We start from the raw sequence: 6,000 nt of genomic DNA, 5'->3' as shown, positions 1-6,000 counted from the left end.
AGTTACACTTTTTTTGTATTTTTCTTAATTTAGTTGTATATGTGCTCGTAACTCAACAAATTTTGCCCTGCAGCTCAGATATTGTGAAACGATCTATGTTATGATCGCACATGATGGTCTCAGCGGCAGCAGTATGTTCCTTATTTTTGTAATCAGCATCACTGAAATCCCACAAATACCTATGCAAAGCGTAGAAGCATAGATATCTAAAAAGCGAACATTATTCTCCGCTCCCCTATTTCAATTTATCTACGCTCTACGAACACACATAACCTAAAAACTCATGCAACTAGTGTCCCCAAAGTTATAACACCCCGAAAGTGTTTAGTTTTACCAACGAGTTGCGCAAACGCGCGGCGCGCATGCGCAGTAGCCGGCAGCGCAGTTGCATGCAACCTAGTGTCGTTGGGTAAACTAGGCTTGAGGAAGAAATAATTGTTCAACACGCTACACAGGCAACAGAAAGAGTTGAAAGAACAAAGTTTCTGAGTATTAAGACAGACTGTAGCATAAATTGGTCTCCATCATATTTTAGATTCTTACAAGTGACTCACCTCAGCACTTTTCTTACACTGGAAACTAAAGAACTAAAGAAGCAGCACCCTATGGTTACTTCCATTGTTTGAAGTCATATGGAATTATTTTCTGGGGAAATATTCATTTGTCAGAGCGTGATGTAAGTGTGATGAATGACATAGACTCTAGATGCAGACACAGACTGTAAGTTCTTACAACTACTTCTCAATACATATATTTGTGTAAGTATTTCATCAGTGAAAACACAGAGCTATAAAAATGTGTCAGTGAATACCACCAGTCCAATACAAAGAGGCAGCATAATTTCCGCAACGAATGTAAAAATTTGAAAGTAGTATGGAAGGGAGTACAGTACTCTGGCATAAAGATATTTGATGCTATTCCCCTGGAAATTAAATGTAAAATAAAAAACTTCCTGGCAGATTAAAACTGTGTGCCAGACTGAGACTCGAACTCGGGACCTTTGCCTTTTGCTGGCAAGTGCTCTGCCAACTGAGCTACCCAAGCACCTTGGTGCAACCTCTGCACCTTGGTGCTTGGGTAGCTCAGTTGGAGAGCACTTGCCAGCAAAAGGCAAAGGTCCCAAGTTCGAGTCTCGGTCCGGCACATAGTTTTATTCTGCCAAGAAGTTTCATATCAGCGCACACTCCGCTGCAGAGTGAAAATCGCATTCTGGAAATGTAAAATAGGCCACAAAACTACATTTAAAGAGCTTCTGAGAAAACTTATTTTAGCTATGTAATTTTACAGAAGAAATTCATGAATAACAGCTGTAAGATGTATTACCATATAAATTGAGGATTTAGTTGTATGTCCATGTCATGTAGGTAATTCTTTCAGTGTTGTCCTGCTTGTATTTGATTTTCTGAGTTATAAATCTTCTTTTAATTTCCTTTGTTCTTTACTGTATAATCTATCAAGTTCTCACTTTCGTGATCTTGTGTTATGGGACAGTTTAGTACTTTTGTAACTCCTACAGTGTTGTCTTATTTGGATTTAAGTGTCTAGGGTATAAGGCCACTTATCACATAATGTTCTGTGTTAAACACATTCTAAGCTTTACTTGTAAAAATAGTGTACAAGGTGTACATTTTTGCTTCCACAGTTTTTCCCCAACATTTGAGGCTTCAATGAAACAAATTGGTTCTACTTGTATCGTGCAAAGTATTTTCCATCGCTATCCACTACTTTTCCCATCTTCTGGGTAGTGTACAAATCCCCCATCGAAAAAATTGTTCATCCCTTGAAGCGATCCACGAATCGATATAATTTGTGACTTCTTCATGAGATCAGAAGTGTTGGTTAGTCAGGCCATGCGCCACCATTGATCTGAACAGGTAACAGTCAGAGGGAACGATCTCTGGAGAATCGGGTGGGGTAGGACTTCCCAGCTTAACGTTTCCAAGTATGTTTTGACCTCTTTTGCAACGTGGGGTCGCGAGTTGTCATGCCGCAAAATCATTTTATCGTGCCTCTAGCTGTATTTTGGACGTTTGTCTTTTAATGCTCTGTTGAATGCGATTAATTGCGTTCGATTACGAGCATCTGCGATTGTTTCACTTGGTTTTAATACCTGATAGTACACGACGCCGAGCTGGTCCCACCAAATAATGTTGTTGTTGTCGTGGTCTTCAGTCCTGAGACTGGTTTGATGCAGCTCTCTATGCTACTCTATCCTGTGCAAGCTTCTTCATCTCCCAGTACCTAGTGCAACCTACATCCTTCTGAATCTGCTTGGTGTATTCATCTCTTGGTCTCCTTCTACGATTTTTACCCTCTACGCTGCCCTCCAATACTAAATTTGTGATCCCTTAATGCCTCAGGACATGTCCTACCAACCGATCCCTTCTTCTAGTCAAGTTGTACCACAAACTTCTCTTCTCCCCAATCCGATTCAACACCTACTCATTAGTTATGTGATCTACCCATCTAATCTTCAGCATTCTTCTGTAGCACCACATTTCGAAAGCTTCTCTTCTCTTCTTGTCTAAACTATTTATCGTCCATGTTTCACTTCCATACATGGCTACACTCCATACAAATACTTTCAGAAACGACATCCTGACACTTAAATCTATATTCGATGTTAACAAATTTCTCTTCTTCAGAAACGCTTTCCTTGCCATTGCCAGTCTACATTTTATATCCTCTCTACTTCGACCATCATCACTTATTTTGCCCCCCAAATAGCAAAACTCCTTTACTACTTTAAGTGTCTCATTTCCCAATCTAATACCCTCAGCATCACCAGACTTAATTCGGCTACATTCCATTATCCTCGTTTTGCTTTTGTTGATGTTCATCTTATATCCTCCTTTCAAGACACTATCCATTCCGTTCAACTGCGTTTCCAAGTCCTTTGCTGTCTCTGACAGAATTACAATGTCATTGGCGAACCTCAAAGTTTTTATTTCTTCTCCATGAATTTTAATTTCTACTCCGAATTTTTCTTTTGTTTCCTTCACTGCTTGCTCAATACACAGGTTGAATAGCATCGGGGAGAGGCTACAACCCTGTTTCACTCCCTTCTTAACCACTGCTTTCCTTTCATGCCCCTCAACTCTTATAACTGCCATTTGGGTTCTATACAAATTGTAAATAGCCTTTCTCTCCCTGTGTTTTACCCCTGCCACCTTCAGAATTTGAAAGAGAGTATTCCAGTCACCATTGTCAAAAGCTTTCTCTAAGTCTACAAATCCTAGAAACGTAGGTTTGCCTTTCCTTAATCTAGCTTCTAAGATAAGTCATAGGGTCAGTATTGCCTCACGTGTTCCAATATTTCTACGGAATCCAAACTGATCTTCCCCGAGGTTGGCTTCTACTAGTTTTTCCATTCGTCTGTAAAGAATTCGTGTTAGTATTTTGCAGCTGTGACTTATTAAGCTGATAGTTTGGTAATTTTCACATCTGTCAACACCTGCTTTCTTTGGGATTGGAATTATTATATTCTTCTTGAAGTCTGAGGGTATTTCACCTGTCTCATACATCTTGCTCACCAGATGGTAGAGTTTTGTCAGGACTGGCTCTCCCAAGGCCGTCAGTAGTTCTAATGGAATGTTGTCTACTCCCAGGGCCTTGTTTCGACTCAGCTCTTTCAGTGCTCTGTCAAACTCTTCACACAGTGTCATATCTCCCATTTCAACTTCATCTACACCCTCTTCCATTTCCATAGTATTGTCCTCATGTACATCGCCCTTGTATAGACCCTCTATATACTCCTTCCACTTTTCTGCTTTCCCCTCTTTGATTAGAACTGGGTTTCCTTATGAGCTCTTAATATTCATACAAGTGGTTCTCTTTTCTCCAAAGGGCTCTTTAATTTTGCTGTAGGCAGTACCTATCTTACCCCTAGTGAGATAAGCCTCTACATCCCTACATTTATCCTCTAGCCATCCCTGCTTAGCCATTTTGCACTTACTGTCAATCTCATTTTTGAGACGTTTGTATACCTTTTTGCGTGCTTCATTTACTGTATTTTTGTATTTTCTCCTTTCATCAATTAAATTCAATATTTCTTCTGTTACCCAAGGATTTCTACTAGCCCTCGTCTTTTTACCTAATTTATCCTCTGCTGCCTTCGCTACTTCATCCCTCAAAGCTACCCATTCTTCTTCTACGGTATTTCTTTCCCCCATTCCTGTCATTTGTTCCCTTATGCTCTCCCTGAAACTCTGTACAACCTCTGGTTTAGTCAGTTTATCCAGGTCCCACCTCCTTATATTCCCACCTTTTTACAGTTTCTTCAGTTTTAATCTACGGTTCATAACCAATAGATTGTGGTCAGAGTCCACATCTGCCCCTGGAAATGTCTTACAATTTAAAACCTGGTTCCTAAATCTCTGTCTTACCATTATATAATCTATCCGAAATCTGTCAGTATCTCCAGGCTTCTTCCATGGGTACAACCTTCTTTTATGATTCTTGAACCAAGTGTTACCTATGATTAAGTTGTGCTCTGTGCAAAATTCTACCAGGCAGCTTCCTCTTTCATTTCTTAGCCCCAATCCACATTCACCTACTACATTTCCTTCTCTCCCTTTTCCTTTTACCGAATTCCAGTCACCCATGACTTAAATTTTCGTCTCCCTTCACTATCTGAATAATTTCTTTTATTTCGTCATACATTTCTTCAATTTCTTCGTCATCTGCAGAACTAGTTGGCATATAAACTTGTACAACTGTAGTAGGCGTGGGCTTTGTATCTATCTTGGCCACAATAATGCATTCACTATGGTGTTTGTAGTAGCTTACCCGCATTCCTATTTTTTTATTCATTATTAAACCTACTCCTGCATTACCCCTATTTGACTTTGTATTTATAATCCTGTATTCGCCTGACCAGAAGTCTTGTTCCTCCTGCCACCGAACTTCACTAATTCCCACTATATTTAACTTTAACCTATCCATTTCCCTTTTTAAATTTTCTAACCTACCTGCCTGATTAAGGGATCTGACATTCCACGCTCCGATTTGTAGAACGCCAGTTTTCTTTCTCCTGATAACGGCGTCTTCCTGAGTGGTCCCCACCTGGAGATCCGAATGGGGGACTATTTTACCTCCGGAATATTTTACTCAAGAGGACGCCATCATCATTAACCATACAGTAGAGCTGCATGCCCTTGGGAAAAATTACGACTGTAGTTTACCCTTGCTTTCAACCGTTCGCAGTACCAGCACAGCAAGGCTGATTTGGTTAATGTTACAAGGCCAGATCAGTCAATCATCCAGACTGTTGCCCCTGCAACCACTGAAAAGGCTGCTGCCCCTCTTCAGGAACCAAGCGTTTGTCTGGCCTCTCAACAGATAATCCTCCGTTGTGGTTGCACCTACAGTACGACTATCTGTATCGCTGAGGAACGCAAATAATAATAATAATAATAAAATAATATTTATTCAACATCGAATAATCAAATACAATCCCTAGAAATAATAGTTTCAGGACATCATACAGATTATTCTTCTGAATACATAAGTTTATAAATTACAAAGTAAAGATTTGTTTGTATTATTAAATTTTGCATTTTGATGCTTTTTACATTTGGTAGTATACAATCACAATATTACAAATGTTGTTGTTATCAACATTATACACTCCTGGAAATGGAAAAAAGAACACATTGACACCGGTGTGTCAGACCCACCATACTTGCTCCGGACACTGCGAGAGGGCTGTACAAGCAATGATCACACGCACGGCACAGCGGACACACCAGGAACCGCGGTGTTGGCCGTCGAATGGCGCTAGCTGCGCAGCATTTGTGCACCGCCGCCGTCAGTGTCAGCCAGTTTGCCGTGGCATACGGAGCTCCATCGCAGTCTTTAACACTGGTAGCATGCCGCGACAGCGTGGACGTGAACCGTATGTGCAGTTGACGGACTTTGAGCGAGGGCGTATAGTGGGCATGCGGGAGGCCGGGTGGACGTACCGCCGAATTGCTCAACACGTGGGGCGTGAGGTCTCCA

Source organism: Schistocerca americana, chromosome 1, assembly GCF_021461395.2.
Source record: "Schistocerca americana isolate TAMUIC-IGC-003095 chromosome 1, iqSchAmer2.1, whole genome shotgun sequence".
NCBI lineage: Eukaryota > Metazoa > Arthropoda > Insecta > Orthoptera > Acrididae > Schistocerca > Schistocerca americana.
Note: the sequence above shows the minus strand (reverse complement) of the source record.